Source organism: Peromyscus eremicus, chromosome 8a (genome assembly GCF_949786415.1).
Source record: "Peromyscus eremicus chromosome 8a, PerEre_H2_v1, whole genome shotgun sequence".
In the NCBI taxonomy this organism is placed as follows: domain Eukaryota; kingdom Metazoa; phylum Chordata; class Mammalia; order Rodentia; family Cricetidae; genus Peromyscus; species Peromyscus eremicus.
The window spans coordinates 49,671,433-49,699,366 of NC_081423.1; the positions used below are offsets into that span (position 1 = coordinate 49,671,433).

Genomic DNA, 27,934 nt, shown 5'->3' on the forward strand with positions numbered 1-27,934 from the left:
AGACTCTGCATTTCTGTTCATATCACAAGGGCCACAGTTATTTGGAAGGTCCCATCTATCACAAGAGGGCCAGGAGAGGCAATCTTCCCTTGGGCCAGCAGAAGGAACTGGGAAAATGTGACAAACAGCACTAATGACCAAGACAGGTGGGGAGATTGTGGTTTTAGGGGCAGAAAACCCTAACTTGCAGTTTGAGGACTCCATCCTTCCCAGCTATGTGTGTTATAGTGAGCGACACATTGGAGTCTGTGACCTTCAGTTTTGTCATTTGGGAAATGAGGACATCCCAGATTCCCTGGGACATCTAATAGTGCATAAAACAGGGCCCCAACAAATATTAGCTCTCCTTTCTTTTCCTGCTAAATACCTTATTGCAGGTAAATATTTTGATTTATAGTTTGAGTCAAGTTCTCTCTGTAGTTGAGGTTGGCCTAGAACTCATTGTGTATCCTGGGATAGCCTCCAACTCACAGAAAACCTCCTGTCTCTGGCTCCCAAGAACTGAGAGTATAGGAATGTGAGCACTTGGTTAGCAGGTAATTACCATAATTGTCCCTTTCAACTTGAAGGTTAAATGCAGATAGTGAGTTTATTGGGTTTTATTTTCCAAGTCCCATAAGGGCTATTTGTAGCTTGATGGGCAAAGTTCAATTGAACAGATAGGCTTTGGATACTGTGGAGTGAGGCCCTAGAAATAGTTACCAGGATTTCCACTCCCTAATATTAACACTGTTGTGGGATTTCCTTATCTTGACGGTTGGCTATACCTAGAGATGAGGTATCACTTCCAACTCAGTTTTAAAACACTGGGCTTTCCTTCTCTCTGCTACTGTACCTTCCTCATCCTACCTCTAGACCACTCTGTAGACAAGCTGCCGTGTCGGAGAGGCCCATGTTCTAAGGAGCTGAGGTCAACATCTAGACAGTAATCACAGAGGAACTGAGAGCCTCTTTCCTAAAGCCTGCATTGATACGTATCCCATCACAGCGACCATGGCAATGGACTCTTCCCATAGCCTTCAGATGATGCTAGCACCAGTCACAGTATGATCAGAGACTTGTGGGAAACCCTGAGGCAGAGGCACACATCTACTTTATGATTTCCAACTCACAGAAACTGAAATAATAGTTTATGTCATCATGTTTGGGGTTAATTCGTTATGGAGCAATAAACACTGATACAAATGCCAAGCACTGTTCCAGCTATAGAAACCAAGCTGGATAGAATGTATCCATTTTCTTCAGGAGTCAATATTGCTTTCATCACACAGTACCCACACTTAGTTGTTCTTTTATGGCAGGACAACTCTTGCTAGTAACATGCTTGAGTGAGCCAGGTGAGAACACACATGTGCCTTTCTTGACCTCTGATTTCCTCTGTCTCAGCAGTTTTAAAATATTAAGTCCATCATGTATCCCACCCTTATTGAAGTTCTTTTATTGAAAAGCAGTTTATTATGGTGGTAAAAAGACACAGATTCTGGAGTTTGGTGTGGTACCTTTCATAAAGGTATACTCTTTGAGGGAGAAGTTAACCCACCTTGTTGTGGAAAATTAGTTTAAGATGTGGCACATTTTTGCTTAATGATGCAAAGATATGTTGGATTCTTTTATGTTGCAATTTGTTTAATTCTGTAAAGCTGTGTTGCTTTGTCTGCCTAAAACACCTGATTGGTCTAATAAAGAGCTAAATGGCCAATAGCTAGGCAGAAGAGAGAAATATGTGGGGCTGGCAGGCAGACAGAATAAATAGAAGGAGAAATCTAAGAAAGATAGTGAGGAGCAAGAAAAGGACAAGGAGAGGAGGCTGCCAGGGTTCAGCCACTCAGCCACACAGCCAGCCATGGAGTAAGAAGTAAAGAAAGGTGTAGAATAGAGAAAGATAAAAGCCCAGAGGCAAAACATAGTTAAAGAGAAATGGGATAATTTAAGTCAAAAAAGCTGGCTAGAAACAAGCCAAGCTAAGGCTGGCATTTATAAATAAGAATAAGTTTCCATGTATTTATTTGGGAGCTGGGTGGCGGGGGCCCCCAAAGAGTAAAAAGACCTAACTACACTACCTCTCTGGACTAACACCTTCTTGTGTGTTGTTCGGGAATATCTAGCACTTGGGGATTTGTGGAGGTCAAGTGAGCAGACCTAGTGCACAGCCTAGGACAGACACAGCCTGTGTGAATGCTAAGGATCATTCATCTCAGACGCAGGCCTCACATGATAGGCAGTGTATGTGGTGCATCAACACATCTCGATGTTGTTCTGGCCTCATCGTATGAGCTCAATCTGAATTAGTAAAACTAGGGACATCCAAATTCAACTCTTGCCTCCATCCATAAACCCTCGCTGTAGTTATTAAGGGTTGGGAGGCCTTGTTTTCTTCCTTCATGAGTAGATTTGGGTTTTCTGTGCTTTTCATCTCACACTAGCCCTTACAGGCCACTCCATTTTGGCGGGAAGGACGTTCTTTAGCACGATTCATAAAACTTATGTAATTAACACAAAAGACCTTTTGTCATGAACACAACCCACAAGAGGCAAAACCACACAGCAAATATCTTTTAAGTGAATTGATGAGTTTATTAACTTGAGGATTTTTTCCCCCCCCGAACAGCAAGCAAAGATCTGTGGTGGAACAGGACTTGTTAAAGCAGCATTGAGGTTGGGGAGGGGACTCGGGACAAGAGCCGGTGCAATAATGCTGTGGGCTGCAGGGAACAGAAACTGAAAGGGAGAGGCATGAAAAAGAGGGTCTGCTGGGTGTCTCTAATTAAAAGGCAGCCAGATAATAACTTGAGGAAACTTTTGCATTATCCTCAGCGCTCCTGTGTGCAACCACAATTTACACTAATGAGTAACGCCAAGTTGTTTAGGCTATATCTCTTCAGCCCATGCATTGGTTGATAGGAAGTTGCGTGTAACTTTTGTTCTTTTGGGGAGAAAAGAGATGAGGAAGGGGAGTTGGAGCAAATAAGGTGAGGTAGAAGATCTAGAGCAGCTGGATCAGTGGAAGAGGATAGAAGGACAGAGAAATGGTCCCTTCATACTTCGTTTTCCCCCTTACGTTACCGCTCCCCACTTCCAAAATTATCTAACTCTATGGGAATCATATCTGGCAAATATTTACTGCTCACTATTATGTAAACATCTATGTTATTTTAAATGTATTACAACATTTATTTAGATTTATTGTGTTTTGAGAGTGGTGCAGAAATAAATGTAATTTTCTCGCGCAGTTCTGTGAAGATAAATGGCTTACAGAATCTGGTGTTCTATTTCTGGCAGAGGAGGTGCCGTGGGCACAGTTGATGCTCACCTCATGCAGCACCATCTCTGCAGGTCTCCTCTGGGACAGCAAGATTTTTGCTCCGCCATCCACAAATCTCTATAACCCCATCTTAAACCTCGATACCCTTCATTTCCGCTATTTGGAAAGAGCAATATGGTCCACACTTCCCATGATTATATCTTTCATTCCCATTAGAACTGAACTTGACTGACGTTTCAACATCTCTCAAGATTAACAGGACCTCTGCCTGGTGTGTTGTGCTGGAATGGAGGCTAACATATGTCTGCCATTGCTTGGGTCCTTTCCATGCTTAGAATGCCCCTCACTTCTAAGACCTTTCAATCACCTCCAATACTTCTTTCATTCTGTACAAAATGAAAATAAAATTCTTAGGCTGTCCTTACTGGGGCTTCATCCTGTGGTTCTGTGGTGTGGTGGATCTTTGTCACTCAACATCCACTCATCCTTTCACAGGCATCCACATCCTGGGGGAAAAATGAGCTTTTCCACACTCCTTGTTTATTTACCTGAGATGAAGTTGTGCTCTGCTTTAGTACCCAAAGGCCCGTGTGTTGAAAGTGTGGGCCCCAGGTTGGTGATGCTGGAAAGTGGGAGGCCTTTGGTCATTACAGGTCTGATCCCTAAAGAGGACTATGGTCCCAGCAGTCATTTTCTTTGCTTAGTAGCCTGTGATGACAACAGTTTATCTCTGGCATTTATCATGCCATGATGCCTAAAGAATGGGACTAACCAACCTTAGACTGGAACTTCCAAAATTGTGAGCTAAAACAAACCTTTTCTCTTTATAATTGTGATGGAATGCCGCCTTACACATGCCCATGTCCCCACTGGGAGCATGGACAAAGCTCACATTGATCAGTGCATAATCTGGCCCTGTTTCAGTGAGTGGCACCATGGTGGCCTGAGGACTCTGTCACAGCTAATGAGACACAATGAGTGTTTCACTGAGATTTTATTGAAAGAAACTTTGCTTTTCTTGTTGTACAGAAAACTCTAGAGGATGTAGGGGCTGGAGAGGAACTATCATCTGGCTTATCACATGATGGAGAAGCAAGCTGGTGCACCTGAGTGCACAGCACAGAGGTGAAGAATGGAGGTAGCTGGAGCTCAGAGCAGCGTTTCAGAATCCTAAAGCTCATGGTGCTTAAAGCTGCACCAAGCCCTGAGGTTTGTATCTTGCAAAAATCAGCGCTACGCCACCTTAATTAAGACAATCTGAAAGAATTGTCTGTCACTGGAAGCAAAGGGAATCTTTCCTAACAAGTCTGTGAGCAGATTCTTTTATGGCTATGTATGTAGTCATCTGAAAACTCAAGGGAACGGGAGAATGGTGCAAAGGAATGAATCTTTCCCATTAGCCTGGTCCCACTAATTACAAGACAAGGAAGCTGAGAGTCTGGGTGTGCCATCAGGACATGTGTTCACATAGTTGCTGCAGGCAGAGACAGTGACATGGTCTACCCTGGACATCCAGTCTTTTGTCACCTCATCCCATTCAGACTAGAATAGACTGTCCTTTTCCACAAGGATGAGGGCTTTTGTGCCTCTTTCAAATTGCTCACAACTATCCACCACATTGACTGACTTTCCTCCAAATCCTTTCTTTCATTCTTTCTATTGGGTGTAGATTCATTTTTTTTTTAATTATTTTGTTTTAAAGTATTTCAAGGGCACATAAAAATACAAGTAAAATCATGGGCACTATATGCCTTCATTTAAGTTTAACAAATACTAATACTTTTGTAGATATCCCCCAAATCGTTCTTTTATATTAAAAGAAATAGACAGTAATAGAAGTTACACCTGAAATCCAACTACTGCCTTTCCCATGCTTTCCACCTGATTCCTATTTTCCCCAGTAGTAACTATGGCCTTAAATGTGGTTGCCTTTTTCTTACCACTGTTTTGTACATCACTACTCGAAAAGTGTGTGCTTTGGTGTTGGGCTTTCTGATTGTCCATCATGATCACAGTGCACATCCTGTCCGGAGCTTGCTTTTCTCACTCAGTGCTATGTCTTGGGATTTGTTAGGCCTGGGTGATAGTTTAGCTAGCTACAGACTGCTGGTGTGGTGGCTCTTCTCACTACCTCACCGAAGCCTCATCTGGCAATACCGTGCATGTTGAGAAGCCAGCTGCCACTTCAAATTCATTCCCAGGCAAGGACCTTGTCATTTATTTCTATCTGCTTTAAAACACAAATGTGATCGGGAGTGGGGGTGGAGGGGTGAGTTGTTTGAAGTATTTGGATATTCTAGGTTATTATTTCAGCCCCAGGGGACTCATCATGTTTCTTGAATCTGTAGATTTATCAGTGTTGAGGATACCATTATCTACGCAGCATTGTTCTTACACCATTTCATTCTGGGAGTGCTGTTGGGTACCCGTAGTCTACAAATTCCATGCTTTTTAGCTTAACCCAGTCTTTATGAGACATCACCTCTTTGCAGTCTTGTTTCCTCCAGTTTGTTTTCCGACTCACTGGTTCTCTCTTAGGAGATGTTTAAACTGTTAATTCATCTGCTCATCATGGCTTTGTTGGCTACATTTTCCATACCAAAAGGCTGTATTCTGTGCTTTCCCACAGTTGCCTTTCCTGTGTTCAGTAAGGTCTTAATCTCTCTTTATTGGCTTAAACACCTTTATCTTTTCAGTCCACTGTCCACATTATTCTTCACACAATTCTTTTTCAAGTTCCAGAAGTCTAGTGGCCATGGAACGGGCTTGGCCCACCTTTGACAGGCGTGCTCACTTACTTCAGATATCCCTTGGCTTCCCTTTTTAGTGCATTTCTGATTTTGCCACTGCTGCTCACCCTAGGAATGTAGCTGTCGGAGAATCAATTTTTATGATGGATTTTATGATATAGTTTCACTTCATGGTTCCCTATACCTCTCCAGAAATATAAAATTAGACTTCAAACCTTTAGGGTATGTTTTCTCCTTAAACTGTGTGTCCTATAATAACAGGCGCTGCACCAGGCTCTGTGTGGGTATCACAGGAGAGAACTATGTTGTAATACTGTTCCTGACAACTCATTTCACTACCAAGAAATCTGTCATTTTATTCTTTGTAACTCCAGGTGCTAGAGTGTGGTTTAGCCATTAGTAACATCTTTGGAAAAGGATATATATATATATATATATATATATATATATATATATATATATATATATATATATATTGCACAGGTACTCCAAGGAGAGGGACACATTTTGATCCTCAGGTGCTGTTTGCTTGAGAGGCCCATTTTCTCTCACTTCGATATCTGAGAAAACGTGAAAACATTCTGGAGACATTTTCCCCACATATCCTCTGAGCGGGCGGAAGCTGTAGGCAGAGCTGGGCTGCACTAGCGTAGTGGGCACAGAGAGGCAGATTAGGGTCTGATAGACAAGGTGTTCTGCACTAATACGGTGCTTTTATCCCAACTTAAGATGATTTAAGGTAGTGAACTCGAGTTGGAAGAGACAAGTCCAGTCTCAAAATGGAGGGCCAAGATCCAAAGGAACAAGAACGGTTGAGGAAGCTGTTTATTGGTGGTCTGAGCTTTGCAACCACAGATGATAGCTTAAGAGAACATTTTGAGAAATGCGACACATTTACAGACTGTGTGGTAATGAGAGATGCCCAAATGAAACATTCCAGGGGCTTTGGTTTTGTGACCTACTCTTGTGTTGAAGAGGTGGATGCTGCAACGTGTGCTCGGCCACACAAGGTTGATGGGCGTGTGGTGGAACCAAAGAGAGCTGTTTTTAGAGTGGATTCTGTAAAGCCTGGTGCCCACTTAACCGTGAAGAAACTTTTTGTTGGTGGTATTAAAGAAGATACAAAGAACATAATCTGAGAGACCGCTTTGAAAAGTATGGCAACATTGAAAGCATAGAAGTTATGGAAGACAGGCAGAGTGGAAAAAAGAGAGGATTTGCTTTTGTAACTTTTGATGATCATGACACAGTTGATAAAATTGTTGTTCAGAAATACCACTCTATTAACGGGCATAACTGTGAAGTGAAAAAGGCCCTTTCTAAACAAGAGATGCAGTCTCCTGGATCACAGGGAGGTTGTGGATGTAGATCTGGCAACTTTATTGGTCATGGAGGCAACTTTGGAGGTGGTGGAGGTGATGTTGGTCGTGGTGAAAACTTTGGTGGAAGAGGAGGCTGGCAGCAGAGGTAGTTATGGAGGTGGTGATGGTGGATGTAATGGATTTGGAGGTGATGATGGTAACTATGCTGGTGGTCCTAGTTACAGTAGTAGAGGAGGCTATGGTGGTAGCAGACCAAGATATGGAAACCTAGGTGGAGGCTATGGTGGTGGTGAAGGAGGATACGATAGTTACAATAAAGTAAGAAATTTTGGTGGAGGTAACTATGGTGGTGGTGGGAACAATCATGACTTTGGAAACTATAGTGGACAACAATAATCAAATTATGGTCCCATGAAAGGGGGCAGTTTTGGTGGAAGAAGCTCAGGCAGTCCCTATGGTGGTGGCGATGGATCTGGTGGTGGAAGTGGTGGATATGGTAGCAGAAGGTTTAAAAAAAAAAGCAGAAAAGGGCTCCAGTTCTTAGCAGGAGAGAGAGGGAGGAGTTGTCAGGGAAGCTGCAGGTTACCTTGAGACAGTCGTCCTAAATGCATCAGAGGAACTGTAAAAATCTGCCACAGAAGGAGAGACGATCCATAGTCAGAAAAGTTACTGCAGCTTAAACAGGAAACCCTTCTTGTTCAGGACTGCCATAGCCACAGTTTGTAAAAAGTGCAGCTATTGATTCATGCACTGTAGTGTCAATTAGATGTACATTCCTGAGGTCTTTTATCTGTTGCAGCTTTTTCTTTTCATCACATCAGATATATTGCCCTGTAACTTGTGGTAGTGGCACCAGAAATAAAAAATTAAGGAATTTTTAACTTTTTTTAAAAAAGAAGATTTAAAATGTTTACAAGTTAAAATAATTATTTATAGTGCTAACTTTTTTAATGATGAAGAGGAGGCTGGGGAAGGGGAGGGAAGTAGGAGAGGAGGAGAAGGGTAGGCAGAGGGAAGAGAGGAGAGGAGAGAAAATTACTCTTTTTTAAGTTAATGTCAGCAGATTCCCCCCTCTTTAGTTCTAAAACCCGTTGCTCAGCATCTGGACTAGACTGTGGCCAGGGGTCTCCGGGGTCTGCCTGTCTTTGCCTCAGGCCATGGGTTCTGGGGATCTGAACTCATGTCCTCAAGCTTTCAACACAAATGCACCTTCCCAGTCCTTCTCTCTTCATGTCTAATCATGCGACAGGTGGAGAAGGACAGGCTCCTCGGTGTGCCTTCTATTTCTCAGGCAGTGCTGATAGCCCAGAAAAGGCCCTCAGCCCCTTTCCTTCTGCCTCACAGTTACACCGTATCTTGGTGCCAAGGAGAAGCGAAGAGGCAATGGCAAATGGAAATGACATACAACGTAAGAGTTGACGACGGGAGCCAGAGCCTAGATTCATATTACAGCCTCCAAGTCCTCAGAACCAAACGACCCACTGTTGGGTCCGCATAATAAACTTTAACCATGACTATTGCTGGGGCCCAGGACCCCCTCCCCACCTCTGTGCCGCTATTTCCTTTTTCCATTTTGCTGAACAAATTACCTTTCCCAGCGACGCCTCTGCTGAATCTGCAGGATGTGTCTGATAGTAATCTTCATTTTAAATTTAAAGCTCTCTAAAATTTCATTGTGAAAACAATGTTCTCCACATGGTGCTTTATCATCAGGAAAATGCTACACGGATACACATCCTCATAAAGCCTCAAACCAGGAGAGCCAGAAGAATGTGCCCACGCTGATGCATGGGGGAGAGAAAGCATTTAAAAGATTGAGTACACTCAGATGAGGACATGCGAAAAGATGACAAAGTCCTGGAGACTTGGGATGAGTAGACATGGGACTCAGCCTTAGCAGTAATAAAATGGAGCCCCTCATCCCAAGAAACTCATTTAACTCACATGGTCCTGAAGGGGATCCCTACTTGCCCTTCTTATGTGGGGAAGAATCCTAAGAAAAGTTGATGATAACATTTTGCCTCCTAGTATGAAAACAAAGGTGGGTCAGATACAACACAACCTGGTTGTCCTGGCAACCCGAATGTAGGCGGACAATCTAATCTTAGTCAACTAACTGATCTCACCCAGGACTTCAAACACAAGGATACAGGGTAGATGATGTTGCAGGACATGACTACTTAGAAGTTGTTTGATCATGCCCCTTGCAGGGTCAGTGGTGTGGCCAGAAGTGGTGGCAACAGCAATGCCCAACTACATATTTCCAGTGGTTTGGGATATGTTGGTTCCTGCACAGCTTTTATTACAATGTATTCATTGGATTCAGTGTGATATGTCAACATGCACTGATGAAATATACTTTCCCTTTTCCTACCTTCCTCACACCCTTCACTACCTGCAGTGGTGATTTTTTTTATCCTTCTTTATGGCTGGATGATATTTCATTGTGTATACAAATCACATTGCCTTTATTCATCTGTTACAGGCACCCATGATTTCATATCATAATCACTGTGACTACTGAAGCAATAAATATGGGTGTGCAGCTATCTTTTTTATATACTGGCTTCATTTCTTTGAATATATACCCAGGAATGGGACAGGTGGATTCGATGGTAGCCATATTTTGAATATTCAGACTCTCTGTGAGGGTCTCTGATGTTGGTATTTTTCTGTTTCACCAGAGTTGGTTTCTGTAGTTTTAACAGCAAAACCCATTAGCTGAAGGTCTACAATTTCCCCATTAAAACACTATGTATTGCTTCGTATGAAGACCTTTTACACACATAGTTTCGTTGTCTTCTGAATAGACACCCCTGAGCTGGGGATATTTCCTTATGGTGACATTGATGAGAAGAAAGGAGTACACAGAGAGGCACGGCTGTCTCAGACTGGATAGGGGCCAGTGCTTGTGTTTTCTCTGTCACCAATGTCATGGTGTCCCGTTTCAAACTGAGATCCTGACCTTGAACACACATTCACAACTGAAGGCAACTACGTGGTGGGAGTCCTGTTCCAGGTCACTCGGGAAGAAGGTAGAAACAATCTTGACTCTAGACCAGTGTCATTCCATTATTTGTACCCTCTCCTTCCAAAGGATTTGTTTAATTAAACCTATATGCTGCTTGGTTTGGTGTTTATTTCTTCACGTGGTGTAAGTATAGAAATAAATCATTTCTGAGCCATATTAAAAGAATTCAAGAAATCTTTGCTCAGGGTTTTCAAGACACACACACACACACACACACACACACACACACACACACACACAGGTCTCCAGGCCTGCTTTTAATCTCTAATGATCTGTTCAAGTTATAACACCTACTGCAACAGCAACGATGATTTAAACATCTCATAGGTGACTTAATGATGGCATTGGAGAATATCTAATTATCTCAACAACCTCGACCTTGACTCCATGTTCTCTTCTCAGTTCCTATCTCACCTGCCCTCTGCCCTGTTGAGCCCTGTGATGTAATCACATTCTTTAACATTCTTGGCAACCTCTCAAGTCCTGGTCCAGGAGAGAGCCAGGCAAGCAGGGGAACGGGGAAATAGGCAGAGAGGAATTAGTAGTGACCACTGAGCAGAAAAAATTCAGTAAGAAGGACCTGATCTCCAAGAGTGAGAAGAACAAATCCATTATGCATTCCAGAGTGTGACAGCAGGAGTGGATGGATGGGGTTGTGGGGAGGTGTTTCATTTCCCATAATCCCTTTCATTAAGCAAAATGATTAATAGCTTCAACCAGGGGCTTGCTCATGTCAACACAGAGGTGGAGATCTAGTTTTAGAACAGGGCACAAACTTATATTTAGATAGCACTTGACAGTTTGCAAAGTGAGGTGGCTAGAGCAGTCAATCACTGCCTTTTACGTATGGGCTTTCTCCTCTCCCATTAATGCAGGTTGGATTTATTAGGGTGGGAGTCTACAACCTGAATAATATGCTAATCACTTTGCTTCCCTAAGGCCCATTCTTTCGAAGCCCAGAAGCTTTCTTGACCATAATGTCCACAGTGACTTTACTCAGAAGACTGACTTGCAATGCCATCAGAAGGCTGTGTCTCCAAAGTGTCATCCAGTCTACCTTTGAACCAGCATCTCAACTGTCACTTGTCAACATCTCTTGGTGGCTCTGCAATTCCCATTAAACTAAACTGAATGTTCAGTTGATCACAGCTCACCACCAAGGCATGTCTTTATTGAGAACAAGCAGGTTTGTCTTGTATGACCTTGAGATAACAGATTGGGGTGCACTCCATATTTGTAGAGAACTTGCGTACCATGCACATGGACCTGGGTTGGCTAGGCCAACACTGGCACCAACATTGAGGCTGCTTTGCTAGGGAGCACTGTCCCCTCACTTGGTCCCAGATGGTAACTGAAGCTGGATGAAAGGCTGACATCTTCGCCTGCATTTCATGTCTGTCTCTCTTCCGGGCTGAAGGCTCAGAGGTTAGGCATTGACCTTAACCTTTCCCTCTTGAGTCACACTGGATTCTTATAGCTTGGGGAGAACACATAACATTCTTCAGACTATCCATAGAGTGAGACTCCACCTCCTCAGAGGTCCCCTGCCCCCTCAAGTACTAGGGACTTCTTTCCCAATCCCCTTCTTCAGAGAGTCTCCTGTAGCCTAGGCTGGCCTGAAACTTCCCACATAGCTGAAGATGACCTTGAATTTATGATCCTCTACTCTCCACCTTCTGAGCGCTGGGATTGAAGGCATGTGCCATCTGTTTGTTTTTATGCAGTGCTGGAGATTGAACTCAAGGCTTTTGTGAATGCCAGGCAAGCACTCAGCTAACTGAGCTACATTCCTGTGCCCTGATTGGTTTCTTCTTTGTTTTGTTTTTGTTTATTTGTTTGTCTTTCAAGACAAGGTTTCTCTATGTAACAGCCCTTGCTATCCTGGAACCAACTCTATAGACCAGGGTGGCCTCGAACTCACAGAGATCTGCCTGACTCTGCCTCCCAAGTGCTGGATTAAAGAATGAGCCACCACCGCCCAGCTCCTGATTGGTTACTTAATCATCATCTGTGGTTTAGCAGAAATGGATTCTACCTCACATTAGAATTTTCTGTCACAAGAAAGCAATAAAATTGTTATTATAATTAGAAATATTATTGTTGTTCAATTATCTGAGAATGGAAGCCAGGGCCTTGTGCATGCTTGGCAAGTGCTCTGCCTCCAAGTTACAGTCCTAGACCCCATACTACTATTATCATTGATTTATCAATTGGATTTGTTTTCAAATGGCAAGCTTCCCCACTGGCTCATTCTCAGAATCCTTTGGTTTATTTATTCACAGTAAGTAGAGCATGAATTCTAGAGTCACATCATTTAGGGTTCAAATCCTATTTCCTCTGTTTTATTATTTGTGTAGACTTAAGTAGTTTGCTTTCCCTGGGATATAAGTTTTAAAGCCTTGATATGAAGGTTTATACCTAGTCTTATTGTAACTTGTTAAGGCATGTTTGGGTGATATCCCTGGGAGGCTTGCTCTTTTCTGAAGGGAAACGGAAGAGGAGAGGATCTGGGGGAGGGAGGAAGTGAGAGAGGGAATGGGGAGGGAAAACTGAGGTTGGGATGTAACGTATGAGAGAAGAATAAATTTTAAAAAAGAAAAGGAAATTGGAGGCATAAACACTTACTTCAAAGGGCTTTAAAAGACAACTCAGGCATAGACGTGACTTACACATGGAAAATGCTCCAAAATGTGATTCCTTCCAGCTCAGTGTTATTACATGTTGAATCTAGTACCAGAAATAGAGTAATATTCAAGTATACCTGGGTACACATCATGCTTTCATAATTTGTATGGAGAATATAGTGAATGATCTTTGATGTTGGAAAGCCAACACATAAACCATGCTTTTATTTTTAGCTAAGTCAACACAGGAAGTCATAAATCACTAAAATCTAAGCAATTTTCATTCAAAATGGAACACAGTTTAGAAGGATAAGGAGAAGCCAATTTTGATATACACTAAACATGATTATATTCATGAAGGTAATCAGAAGCCTGTACAGTTTTGTGGACATTTATGAAGCCTGAGCGATGACAGTGGTACCACAGTGACCAGCAAGGGAACAATGAGGTACATCTTCCCATCAGGTGAGGACAGCCAAGAATGCAAACTACTTCATGGAGGAAAGACACAGCACAGACTGTATGCTTCCAAGGCTCTGACGAGTCTTGCCCTGAACAAACACACTGGGGCCTAGATTTTATGAGTATCATGACCGTGAGAACTCTTGTGTTTGTGTGAAACTGAGAATGAAGTTTGTAGACTGGATGTTCATACCCTCGCCTCTCCAATTCATAAGTTAAAGACTAAATCCCCAGCATGATGGTAATTGGAGGTGGGCTTTGGAGGGGTTCATTAACTCACAAGGGTGGAGTTCACATGATGTGACCAGTGTTCCCCTCTATTTGCTTGCCTATTGCCTCCCTCTTCTCTTCCCTCTCCCTCTCCTTCACCCTCATTTCTTCTCTCGCCTCTCCTCCCCTTTGCTCTTTTCTCTTTTCCTTTGTTCTTTTCTCCTTTCTCCTTCACCCTCCCCTTCTTTTCTTTTCTCTCATTTACTGATGAAGGAAACGAGTTAAGCGAGAGTATCTGTAAACCAGGAAGCCAAACTCGCCAGATATCCAATCTATTGGCACCCTGTCTTTGGACTTCTAGCTTCCAGAACTCTGATAAATAATGTCTGCCATCTAAGCCTCCTAGCTGATGGTGTTTTGTTACAGATGCCCAAAGTGACTGAGATCCGCATATAACAGAGGGTACCAGGCTCCTGTATTAGTGAGTTTTCTGCTCACTGACCAAATACCTGACAGAAACAACTTAGGTAGGGAAGAAGCTATTTACTTACCCTTGGTTTCAGATCAGTGTGATAGGTAAGGCAAGCAGGAGCGGCTTATGTCACAGTAAATAGGAAGCACGTGGGGCATTCACAGTGTACAGGGGCAGGACAAGAGAGAGCCCTCCAAGGCATGCCTGAACTAGGCCTCACTCTCCACAATTTCAAGACAACAACATCCCAGGTCATCCATTTCAAATTTGAACCCATCCATAGATTAAATCATCCATCAGGTCCAAATCTTCAAGAACAAATTCTCCCTGGAAAAAAACTTAAGACACACCAAGAAGCTGCCTTATCCAATCACCACAGCACCCCAAACCCAATCAAGCTGACAGTGAAAACTAATCACTGGCTCTCCTAAGGGACAATTTGAGAAATTCTTATCTGCCAGATGACAACAAAATCCTGCGGCTGAAGAACAAAAAAGTGAAACAATGATCAGAAATGGCCAAGTTCACAGCAAACTTCAGGCTAGTTAAAGACATTTAATATTGTAATACATAAATGACAGAGCTAATGAACAACTTCATTAATAAAGATCATGTTTACAACTTTTTAAAGCTATCAATAATCATCTGGCTTGGGTAATACATTCATTAAGTAATACTTCATTAAGGAAAGACATGGCCGTTAGAGCTTGAGAGTAACTGCAGATTCATCTGGGTTTCAATTGTCTTGGCTCTCACATGGGGACAGCGGCCCCGTCAAGACTGTCTGCTGGTGCCTGTGACACATTAATTATTTTCTGTTTACTCATAATTAATTTTGCACATGGATTACAACTTAACAGAACGTGGTGAATGCTGATGGTCAGGAGTGAGGGTTTGAAAACACAGAGGTGAATTTGAATCTTGACTCTCCAAGCATCACTACCTTCCCTGTCTGTGACTCAGTTTCCTCATGTGTAAAAGGGGGATATTTCTTACGTTGTTAGATTGTGTGAAAATGAAGTCATATGAAAATACTTATGAAACTGCCAGGCACAAAAGTGCTTAATAAATGCTGTTATTTTATGAACTTCAGAGCAGGGGTTTATCGTTTTTGTTCTTTTGTGAATAAGTACCCTCTTTACCCTCAGAATATATACAACCAGTGGAATGCCAAGATGGCCAGCACATTACTGCACACAGACTGGTATTTACCTATGCACCATTTACAAATCATTTGACTTTCAAGTGAAAATCCTCGGGGAGGGTTATTGTTGCATGCATGTTGGAAGGCCTCCTTTCATACCTTGTCATAGATGTGCTTCTGAGGAGAGCTGAGCAAACTCCAGGGAAGCCAAGCAGCCATTTTGTGCTCACACATGCTTTGTAAGAGTTCCCCCTGACTGGCATTTCAATGAAAGGGTGGGGCAAAGGAAGAAAAGAAGCATATTTTCTGTATCACTTAAGTGCCTCCAATGCCTCAACAGGAACCCAGTACCATTCTGAGGGCTGCCACAGTCACAAAGAGTACTTGTAGTGATTGGCCAATGGGAAGAAGTGAGCACGGCAGTTCTAATTTGTAGTTAAGAAGCAGCAGGCTCACAGAATAGGGAGGCTGGTCTAAGAACTTTCTTAGCCAAGTTAGCAGTGAGGGATAACGATTACGGTAGATATTGCAAAGTGTTTCACCCCAATGTCCGCCCTGGTGCTTTCTCCACTTTAGCTTTATTTCAGGGTCTTGTGGAGCTTACAGGGAAGAGGATAGGTTGAGAAGGAGAAGGTGGAGGAAAAAAGTGAAGGAGAGGTAGAGGGCAGATGAGAGAAAAGGAAAAGAAAGAATGGAATGAAGGAAGGAAGGAATAAAGGAAGGAAAGAAAGAAGGAAGTGAGGAAGGATGGAAGGAAGAAGGGAGGACAGGCAGGTGGGCAGACAGATGGATATGCAAGAATAAGTCCCTCTATTCAGTTTCAGATTGGCTGAGGAGCAGCTGGTAGACTGATGGCCTAACTCCAGCCCTCCCCATGTGCACATCTTTGTGGGTTGTGACTCTCAGTACCTCTTGTCTTGGGAGGATTCTGTGTCTTAGTTAGGGTTTTTATTGCTGTGAAGAGACACCATGACCACAGCAACTCTTATAAAGGAAAAACATTTCATTTAGGCTGGCTTACAGTTCCAGAGGTTTAGTCCATTATCATCATGGCAGGAAGCAAGGCAACATGCAGGCAGACATGTTGCTGGAGAGGTATCTGAGAGTTCTACAACATTTTGATCCACAGGCAACAGGGAGTGAATTCTGTGCCACACTGGGCATAGATTGAGCATAGGAGACCTCAAAGCCTACCCCTATAGTGACACACTTCCTCCAATGAGGCTATACGTACTCCAAAAAGGCCACACCTCCTAATAGTGCCACTTCCTGGGGGGGGGCATTTTCTTTCAAACCACTATAGTCTATTTTCCAACCATTTGGAAGCCAAACTAACTTTTTGACTTGCTCAGCTTAACAAAATGAGGCTAAGTGATATCAGATTCTGAGGCCAGAACCCAAGAAGTTCTGCATGACTCTGCCATTTCCTGGAAATCCTGTTGGGCTTGAGTCTAGGTAAGCCTGTCGATGATGAGAGGCATGTGGCATGGCCCAAGTTGACATTCAATGGGCCTGTCCCACCCTGCTGACTTCAGTCCACCCAGTACAGACATGTAGTCATGACATGTTGCCTCCCACCTCCATGTCAGGTAAGTCAATAACAGTTGCATCATGCCAATTTGGGGTGATTTGTTGAGCACAAGCAGAGAGGCAATGTACAGACTGACACAAGTATCTACTGGTGTTACCTTCTCTCTGTTCTTGCCCTTCCTGTCTAGGGACCTACATCTTGGCATTGGAGGCTGAACAATGCCACAGCCAGAGCTTCCCGGCGATCAGGAAACTCTGAAAGGGCATCACTGACTTTTTGTTTTGTGGAAAAACAGGTAAATTCTGGGTAGCTGTGTCAAGATATTCTGTGACTTATAGCTCAATGGAGTTCTGACTGGAACAAGTCACTGGATTGGAGTGGCCGACAATAGTAGTTCTAGAACAGCATGTTTGAAGGAGTTGGTGGTCTGAGAGTGTGACCAGAATGATTGTGTTCATTCACTCCATCTTTTTAAAACAATTCTTTTATTTTTTTGAGATTATAATTATATTAATTCACCCTTCCTCCCTCTTATTCCTCCCATGTACCCTCCCTTGCTCTCATTCAAATTCATGGCCTTGTTTTCTTTAAGTGTTACATAGATTGTGTGTGTGTAAGTATGTATCTATATAAATGTTTACATTCTTAAATATATAACTACATTATGCTCAATTCATATAATGTTAACTTATATGTATATGTTTTCAGGGCTACTTGGTACTGGATAACCAATTGGTGTGCTTTTCCCTGAGGAAGAGTATTTTTCCTGCTTTCACATTCCTTAGTCACCTATGGCTTTGCCTAGGGTTGAGATCTCATGGGTTTCCCCACTTCTTTGTTAGCATGTTAATGGTACTGTCTTTGTTCTGGTCTTGTTTAGGAAGTCATATTAATGAGACTTCATAAGTATAGTTTCTCTGACATTCTAGAAGACAAATTCCAGCAACAAAATTACTATTTCTCTGAGTCTTATAATGTGTCTGTTTTAACTTCCTCAATGGTCTCCCTGTCTTAGAGGCAGGAGTTGTTTGTAGATATATCAGTTGGGACACTATATTTTTCTCAGTTGTGGTTTTCTGTAATGGTCTCCATCTATTGCAAAGAGATGTTTCCTTGCCAAAGACTGAGGACTACACTTATCTGTGGGTATAATGATAAATGTGTATAGACTGTTGTTAGGGGTTGTGCTGTTTTGAAGAAATGATGGTGTTAGGTTCCCCTCTAAGCTCCGTGACTTCACTAGCCCTGGGTAGTTGACTTAGGTTTCCAGTACCAGGAATAATTCCCTTTTTGTAGAGTGGACCCTAAGTGCAATTACAGAGCTGTTGGTTACTCCCAAGGTATGTGTGCCACTAGTGTACCCTTTGATTATGGTACCACACTGGATACTGTTGTAAGTCATAAGCATCATAGCTAGGTAGGGCTCTTGGCTGCTTTCTTCCTCTGGAATTTTGCATAGAACCTTCTGATACCAGAAAATCTAGTCCTTAGGGAGGAGATATTCAGGTCAGTTCTAGCTAAGGAACCTCTGGACCTCATGTCTGAAGTTCATGCTGTCTTCAGCAATAGCGATCTTCCACTTCTGGGGGCAACCAAAGGCAATAGCAATAGCCTATAATGTTTTGGGAGCATCTTGCACAACCTTGACCAAGAACACAAAAGAGAACTGGTATTCTCATGCCTGGTATTCAGGATTTTTGTTAGATAGTCTATAGCTCTTAGGGGAACACTGCCAGCCTAGATGGAAAATTTTAATTTAAACTATGTATGTGTATGTATATAAACAGGCTTATATGTATAATAGGTATTTTAGGGAGGTAGTTAATAATATCATTCACTATAACTTTTTCAGACGTCCTTGTTGCTATTTTACCCTCTTCTTACCTTCTTCTATATTTATCTGCCCCTTCTTAATTAGCTCCTCCCATTTTTCTCACTTCTCTAATTTTTCTTTTACTCAGTTGTTTAAACATGCGACAAGTGTCTATCTTCAGGCCTTTGCATGTGGGAAGCCAGATGGATATGAATCATCTCCACCATTTCTCCCATCATTGGAAGGAGTGCAAGGACTAACTAACCTCTACTTGCTCCCCAATCATCCCTTTTATGACACCTTTAGTAGGTGGTTCCTCCCTACAATATAGCCCTTCCTCTACTTTCTGGAAAGTGACTTCCTCCGAGCCATCATCTACCTACTTACTGTATTGATACACTGGCTACAGCCCCACGATCTAGTGTTTCCCAGTTGTTCCTGAAGTGTGCCTAACAGAGCACAAACAATATCCAGGTCACAGCATCATGATTATATAGGAAATATACAGAGATCAAGTGCAAGTTTATAGAAGTCTCAAGTTTCTTTAAAGTCATGCTTTAACTTAAGCATTAAATAATACAGAGATCAAGTGCAAGTTTGTAGAAGTCTCAAGTTTCCTTTAAAATCATGCTTTAACTTAAGCATTAAATAACACCAGAGAGATTAAACTGAAGTTTGGTTTATTTTAATGAGGAAATCATATTTGTATCTCATACCATAAAATAACTGTGGTATTTGGAGAACAGATTCCACTATGATCTTGTGGCTTTTCTACCTCTATTCCCCAGGAGCCCAGACCAGCCTAGTCTCTACAGTAAGAAGCTAGCTGTTACCCATCACCTACAACATGCTAATCATTGTACCAGACACGTCTCTCTCATAGGTCATATAACTTTCATTACAGTCCATGTCTTATTATTTATTCCTTATTAAAGATGGAAAAAATTAAGGGTTGAAGATTTAAAATCATTTTTCCCAAGGCCTCAAAACTGATGAAGTGGAAATGATACTTAAGCTCAGCTCTGAAGATCTTCAAAGCTCATTTCTTACAAGACAACTTGCTGTTAATAAGCAGCAGCCTCAGATACACACTCTTTTTCTCATATTCTTCAAATATCCTTGAGGGAAAAAAAGCTGTAGCAAAATAACATTCCCTTGCCAAAAGGGAAGCATAGCTTGGTAGGCATTCATTAATTAGAGAAAAATGGAATGGCCAGGCAGTGTCTTGGAGCTCGCTTTTTGTCAAGTCACCATATCCCAGGAATTTTAGAGACCATTTGCATCCACCTGTGGAGTATACGTGCAGTGAACAGAACTCCAAGGAAATCTTCAACACTTGGCAAGGTCATAATGAATATGCAGGGGATTTCCTTACAAGACGAAGGGGCTCTTCTGCCAGGCTTAGGGAGCCCATGTTATCATCAGTAAATTAAAAGTGATTTTGAAAACTCAAGAAACAAAAGCTACAAAGTCAATCTAGTAGTATTTTAAAAGATAAAGAAGGCAGGGAATTATAGAGAGAGTAAGTAGGAGAAACTCTGTGGGGGTGGATTTGGTACCTGGCAGTGTTTTAGAATCCTCCAAGGCATGCTGACTGGTGCTTCTTAGATCAGGCTCGTATATCAAAACCAACCCAGGTTACCCATAAAAGCACAGATCAGGGAACCCAATCCCTGTATGTTTGTCATTCAGTTTATCTAAGAATGTCTAACCTGTTCATGGTTGATAACTTCATGGTGAGGTCCAGGGGCCATCCTTTGACCACTATGAACTCCTAAACTATTCACATCTCCACCCTGGAAGAAGGGATGGATGGAGAATCTTGGACCTAATGAATGGACTGGTGAGTGTTCTCTGACCATAATTTCATATCATCACTTGGCACGGTTATTAGAGGACAGTTTATCACTGTGCCCTACTTTTATGAGAAGGGCCAAGAGAAGCAGTGAGGCTGGTCTTTCACTATTTTGTTTCCAGATAACTCCATAGAAACCTTTTGTCTCAGTACCCTTCAATCAAGGAGAAGAGAATGGCTGAAGATATGTATATCCATGTGCTAAGTCATACTGATGGTCAATCTGGGAAGAGTTTAACTGTGGCACACGAGTCAGAAGGTGTTTCTGGAATTCTGAGCCTCTGTAATGTCACCTGTATGTGGTTGGATAGGTGCCCCCGGAACATTTCCTTCCTCGACCAGACCCAAGCCATCATCTCACAGAAACAACCACACAGAAGCCCCCAATTATGCTGGAACTGAGGGTATTCCAATGTTCAGTGACCTTCTATTTTATTCCAAGTCTTTCAAGTGAACCCACATCTAATTTCTCTTTTGAGAGGATAATTACAAGGGCCATTCTCTCCAGAACAATATTAGAAAGGCAAGTGAGTTACCATCTGACCTAGTTAGGTATGTAACTTCTAAAATGTACACGGGCTCCTTCAAAGAGAAGAGCTGAGTTATTTCAGACACTGAAGCTGTAATGAGACAACGATGCATGGGTCTAATGAGTAATTTTATCAAATTAATTATTTCTGAAAGGATACATTTTTTTTCTGCACTCCAGCTTTCCTGCATTTTGATCTTTGTAGCTAGTTTCAAAGATCACACTGTGTGGGTTCCATAGGCTCTGTAGGTCTCTTCACCCAGTCAGAAGTAATAACGTTCACATTTGACCAGAGCCCCAGTCTTCACAGCCTCCCAGTGTGTTCTCTCATCCTGAGTGATTAAAGTCAGTTGGTTGTATTAGCTCTCAGAATTCTCAGTTTTAATATCAGCACTTCAGTAAGGCAACTGTAAGCAAGGAGGACAGCTGAGCTCTTAAAAGTAGGAAACACCTCCAGCTACAACCCTCACCTCCACCTTGATCAATGGGCAAGTGACAGTTTGTACACCACAGAATTCTTTGGGGGATGGGGGTAGTAATGAGCCAATAGCTTCAATTTTCCAGCAGTTTCCACCTAGCTCCTTGGCATTTAGCTAAAACTTCATGCTTGGTTGTGGTGGTATTGTGTTCCCCAAAATTGTGCACCCTAATAAACTTATCTGGGGTCAGAGAACAGGAAAGCCACTAGATACAGAGGCTAGAATATGGTGGCACTCACGCCTTTAATCCTAGCATTCCAGAGGCAGAAATCCCTCTGGATCTCTGTGAGTTCAAGGCCACATTGGAAACAGCCAGGCATGGTGACACACGCCTTTAATCCCAAGAAGAGAGCCTTTAATCCCAGGGAGTGATGGCAGAAAGCAGTAAGATATATAAGGCGTGAAGATCAGAAACTAGCAGCATTTGGCTGGTTAAGGTTTTAGGCTTTCGAGCAGCAGTTCAGCTGAGATTCATTCTGGATGAGGACTCAGAGGCATCCAGTCTGAGGAAACAGGATCAGCTGAGGAATTGGCAAGGTGAAGTGGCTGTGGCTTGTTCTGCTTCTCTGATCTTCCAGAATTCACCCCAAATACTGGTATTAGGTTTGATTTTATTAATAAGACCCTCTAAGATTCATGCTACACTTGGTACAGGATTACATTTTTAAGTAGCAAAACTGACATACCATTTGAAGACACCACACTGTAATGACAAGTCCCTTAAACCCCTATACTTCCTTTGTCAGCTGCTAACTTGTGATTCCAGTTATGTGGTAAACAGTATTGCCATGCTTTGATCAAATATCTTAATTCTTTACTTCTGTGGATCTCAAACTTCAGCGTGCATCAGACCTTAGTAGGTGAATTAGAAATTTGTGTGGCTGACCTCCACCCCCAGAATTTATGAGTCAGTAAATCCACACCCAAGAATTTGCACTTCCCACAAGTTCCAGAGATATGCTATGTTGCTAGTGTGGGACACACTTAGAGAGATAGCGCCTTAGAAATGCTGACTAAAACAACAAATTTAATGGAGAAAAACTCAAAGCAATTTCACTAAAATCAGGAACAAGACAAGGTTGTCCACTCCTTATCTATTCAATATAGTACTGGAAGACTTAGCTAGAGCAATAAGACAACTGAAGGAGATCAAGGGGATACAAATTGGAAAGGATGAAATCGAAATATCATTATTTGCCGATAATATGATAGTATACATAAGTGACCATAAAAATTCTACCATGGAACTCCTACAGCTAATAAATACCTTCAGCAAAGTAACTGGATACAAAATCAACTCACAAAAAAAAATCAGTAACCCTTTCACAATAGCTTCAAATAATATAAAAATCTTGGAGTAACTGTAGCAAAGCGAGTGAAAAACCTGAATGACCATAGCTTCAAGTCTTTGAAGAAAGAAACTGAAGAAGATATCAGAAGATAAATCTCCCATGTTCATGGATCAGTAGGATTGGCATAGTAAAGATGGCCATGCTACCAAAAGCAATCTACAGAGTAAATGCTATCCCATTCAAAATTCCAACACAATTCTTCACAGATCTTGAAAGGACAATTCTTAGCTTCATATGGAAAAACAAAAAAACCCAGAATAGCTAAAGCAATCTTGAACAATAAAAAAAAACTGCTGGAGGTCTTACCATCCTTGATTTCAAGTTGTGCTATAAAGCTATAATAATAAAAACAGCATGGTATTGGCATGAAAACAGACATGTTGATCAATGGAACTGAATTGAACACCCAAACATAAATCACACACCTACAGACACCTGATTTTTTATAAAGAAACCAGAAATACACACTGGAAAAAACGGCATCTTAAACAAATGGTGCTGGCAAAATTGAATGTCTGCATGTAGAAGAATGCAAATAGATCCATACTTATTGTCCTGCACAAAATTCAAGTCTAAGCAGATCAAAAACCTCAACATAAAACCATATCCACTGAACCTGATAGAAGAGACAGTGAGGAACAGCCTTGAATTCATTGGCATGGGAGAAAAGTTTCTGAACAGAACACTGATAGCTTAGGAACTACGATCAACAATTAATAAAATGGACCTCATGAACCTGAAAAGCTTCTGTAAGACAAAGGATACCATCATTCAGACAAAGTGGCAGCCTAGAGAATAGGAAAAGATTTTTACCATCTCCACATCCAGTAGAAGATTAATATCTAAAATATATAAAGAACTCAAGAAACTAGATATCACATATCAAATGATCAAATTTAAAATGGAGTACAGATCTAACCATAATTCTCAATAGAAGAATCTCAAATGGCCAAGAAAAACTTAAAGAAAGGTTCAATATCCTTAGCCATTGGGGAAATGTAAATAAAAACTACCTTGAAATTCCATCTTACACTTGTCAGAATGGCTAGGATCAAAAACACAAGAGGCAGCTCATGCTGGAGAGGATGTAGAGGAAGGGGGCACTCCTCCATTGCTGGTGGGAGTGCAAATTTGTACAGCTACTTTGGAAATCAGAATGGCAGTTCCTCAGGAAGTTGGGAATCAATCTACCTCAAGAGGCAGCTATACCACTCTTGGGCATATACCCAAAGGATGCTCCATCCTACCACAAGGACACTTGCTCAACCATGTTCACTGTGGCTTTATTCATAATAGCCAGAAACTGCAAACAACCTAGATGTCCTTCAACAGAAGGATACAGAAAACATGGTACATTTACACAATGGAGTATTACTCAGCTATAAAAAAAAAATGACATCATAAAATTTGCAGGCAAGTGAATAGAACTAGAAAAAAAATCCTGAGTGAAGTAACCCAGACACAGAAAGAGAAATACAGTATGCATTCACTTATAAGTGGTTATTAGCTGTTAAGTAAATGATAACCAATCCATAGACCCAGAGATGTTACGTATAGAGAAAGGGTCTGTGGGGGTGGGAGGGCAAATGGATCTCCCTAGGAAGGGGAAATAGACTAGAGGTGGGTGGGGACATGAGTGGGAGGATCAGGTGGGGAGGGGGACGAGAGATAGGGTAGAGGGAGAGACGGTTGGAATTCAGGGCCCTTTGAGGGATGATATGGAAACCTAGTTCAGTAGAAACTTTCTAAAATATACTAAGGTGATCTTAATGAAATTTCCTAATAATGGAGGATACAGACTGTCAACTGGCCATCTCTTGTCACCAAATGAGTCTTCCAGTAGTGGAACTGGGTTGCAATTGAATTGTTGGCCAAGGAGGTCCTATGGAAATCCCCAAACAACCGAGGCCTTTAATAAGACAATTGGTTGCTCTCTGCAAACTGATAGTTGGGTCCCATTCCTGAGGGCAGTACCCACACAACTTTTGAACATGGAGAAGTCAGGCTGGTGCCTATATGAAGCCTTCCCCCCATGTTTTAGTGTCTTTGGTATGGGAAGGTACTCTGTAGGCTACCGAAAGAGAAACATAAACACAAACCCAGCCACAAAACCTTTGACCTACAATCTTACTTGCCATTGCGAGGGCAATAGTGGGACAGAACTGGTGGGAGTAGCCAACTAATGTCTGATTTGACTTAAGGCCCACTCAATGAGATGGAACCCGGCATTGCTAGGGTAACCAAGAACCAGAAACTAATTAGTCCAAAGACCTAGGGTAAAACTAAACAGTACCAGTCTAAAAATAAAAAAGTATCAATAAAATTACTCCTATTGCTATTCTTCTATACTCATAGATCATATAGCAGTTCCTTATCCAGTCATAGGAGAAGCTTCCTCTGTCAGCAGATGAGAACAGATGCAGAGGCCCACAGCCAGACATTACATGGAGAAAGAGTCTAAATGGAATGTCTCCATCAAATCCTTCCCCTCAGAGCTTAGAGAACACCACAGAAGGGGAAGTCAGAAATAATGTAAGAGCCAGAGGGAATGAAGGACACCCAGAGAACAAGGCCATCTGACTCAAATAAGGCAGACACATATGAACTCACAGAGTGAAGTAGCAAGAACAGGGCCCACATAGGTCTGGACCAGATCCTCTACCTATATATTATAGCTTTCAGCTTAGTATCTTTATGGGACTCCTGAGTGTGAGAATGAGAGGGTCTCTGCTTCTAGTGCCTGCTCTTGAGACTCTTTTCCTCATGTTGGGCTGCCTGGTTCAGCTTCAATGTAGTGGTTATTTTATCTTATTATGGTTTATTTTGTCATGTTTGTTTGTTATCCCTTAGAATCCTGTTCTTTTCAAATGAGAGACAGAAAGGGACTGGTTCCAGAAGGGAGGGAGGGAGGGAGGGAGGGAGGGAGGAGCTGTGAGGAGTAGATGGAGGAGAAACTACAATTGGGATATAATGGATAAGAAAAGAATCTATTTTCAATAGAAGGAAAGAACAAGAACTTTGAAAAAAAGAAGTACTGGTTTTATTTATTTTAAAATTTTATTATTGTATATGTGTGTATATATGTACAAGAGCATTGTGTCAGGAGGTATAGTATATGTGCACGTGGTGGATGTATAGCTGTCTGTATGCAGAGCCACGCCTTTGTGCATGGAGGTCAGAGGAGGGCACTGGGTGTTTTGCTTTATCACTCTTTTCTTTGTTCCTGTAACGCAAGGTCTCTCTCAGAACCCGAAGCTCACAGTCTTTTAAAACTAGGCTAGAAGCTCACAAGCCCCAGCAATCCTTCTGTCCCTGCTCTCCACAGTGCTGAGTTAAAGGAATGTGTGGAGCAATACCCTGTTTGTTTCACAGGTGCTGGGACCCAAACTCCCTTCTTCATGACTGGCAGCAAGCATTCTTAATCAATGAGCCATTTCTCCAGATACTACATCATTTCTGCTCTTTCCTTTTTGGGGTGTGTGTGTGTGTGTGTGTGTGTGTGTATGTGTGTGTGTGTGTGTGTGTGTGTGTGTACGTGTGCACATCTGTGCACGCATATGTGGGTGTACATATTGCCCACCTGGCACACACATGTAGCATCCAGAAGAAGTTAGAAGGGTGTTGCTCTTTGCCTCATTGCTTGAAGATCAGGGTCCCTCAGTGAACTGGAAGCTAAGCTAGCTGTGGGGGATAGAAGCTTTTGGAATCTGTTGGTCTCCACACCCTCAATGATGGGTTACAGGCTTGTGCAGCCATGACAGTGTTTGATGTGGCTGCTGGGGATTTGAGTTCATGTCCAAATGCTCGCAGAGTGGGTCCCCTTACCTACTTGAGCCATTTCCCCAAACCCAACACTCTTTTTAAAGTTAGGTTTTAGTGATTTCCCATGTAACATAAGGACTGAAAAGGTAAGAAGTAATGTCCTTCCCTCACTAATTTTCCTTTCAATGGAGAGTCTGGAGGTGACGGGTGAGCAGATACTATCAAAATACATTGAATAATACATTTGCAGCCAGCAAAAAATTAAGTTCAAAACTGTCCATAGTTTAGATCCTACATGTGATAATTACCAAGAAGTTTCTATATTAGAATTGTATTGGAGCATGAGGCTGTCCTTCCTACCTCAAATCCATTATATGATGACTTAGTATATGCAGTAACTCAAGATGGATAAAAGTCATTTGAAGGGGAAAAAATAATACATTGTAAAAATGTATGGAAACTTCAACAAATAAATAACAATATTGTTAAAAAAGAGAAGTATGCTGTAGAGAAGCTTGATGCTCACAGTGGTTTCCAGCTGTTCCCATGGAGATAGAAAAGGACAGCATATCTTCCTGGTCCAGGCAGAGCATATCCCATTTGTTAGTGGTCTGCATCTTGGAAGAAGTGGACACATCATAGTACCTATTCCAAGTCTTAATGTTTCAAATGTGAGGTCCCCAATGGAGTCACTGTATACAGAAGGCGAACACTTGACTGAGGATAGACTAATTTCTTAGGAGTATTTCCAAATGTGGGGCAGAGGCTCCTTTCCTCTAATTGTATTGTAGCAAAGATTGGAACCTCACTCCCAGAGGGCACAGGGTAGCCTTGGGTTCCTGATAGACTTGGACCAGAATCATCAAGTAGCAGCAGAGTGAAGTCCATAGTGGAAGTGTTTTGGATTCAGAAGTCATCAACCAAACCCCCATTTCAGTACTTTAGTCTTGTTTCCAAAGGCACATGAAATGCTAGAAGGGAGACAAAAGTATTCTCACTCCAAATTATTTTATCGCAGTTTTGTAGGTAGGTTGTTCCTTGAAAGTCCCTATGTCTATGTCCTGAGGAAGTAGTGTGTGCATGTTTCAGAATGATTGAAAAGGAAATGGAAGTGGATATCTTAGTATTTGATGTCTGCCATTACAGCAAGAGGGAAAATGCTGAAATGCCATCCTATATCCAAGGATAAAGTTTGGTCTGTTATTTGTTAGTGTCTGAACTATTTTATTAATATATTAGCTATAGGGAATGTCGAGAGTCATACTGAGAAGCATGGTTAGTTTATCTTTGGAGAAACCTAGCTCCCAGTGTAGTATACAGTGAGGTACAGGCCCGG

The 27,934-nt window shown here is 42.0% G+C and overlaps 1 protein-coding gene and 1 pseudogene across 4 annotated transcripts in view; one reads left to right on the top strand and one right to left on the bottom strand.

Annotated features, from left to right (window-relative positions):
• The window catches only part of Shisa6 (shisa family member 6), a 299,726-nt gene that overhangs the window by 122,478 nt on the left and 149,314 nt on the right, over window positions 1-27,934 (bottom strand). The gene's annotated exons all lie outside the window — the stretch shown is intronic.
• Window positions 6,792-7,925, top strand: LOC131916087 (heterogeneous nuclear ribonucleoprotein A3-like; annotated as a pseudogene).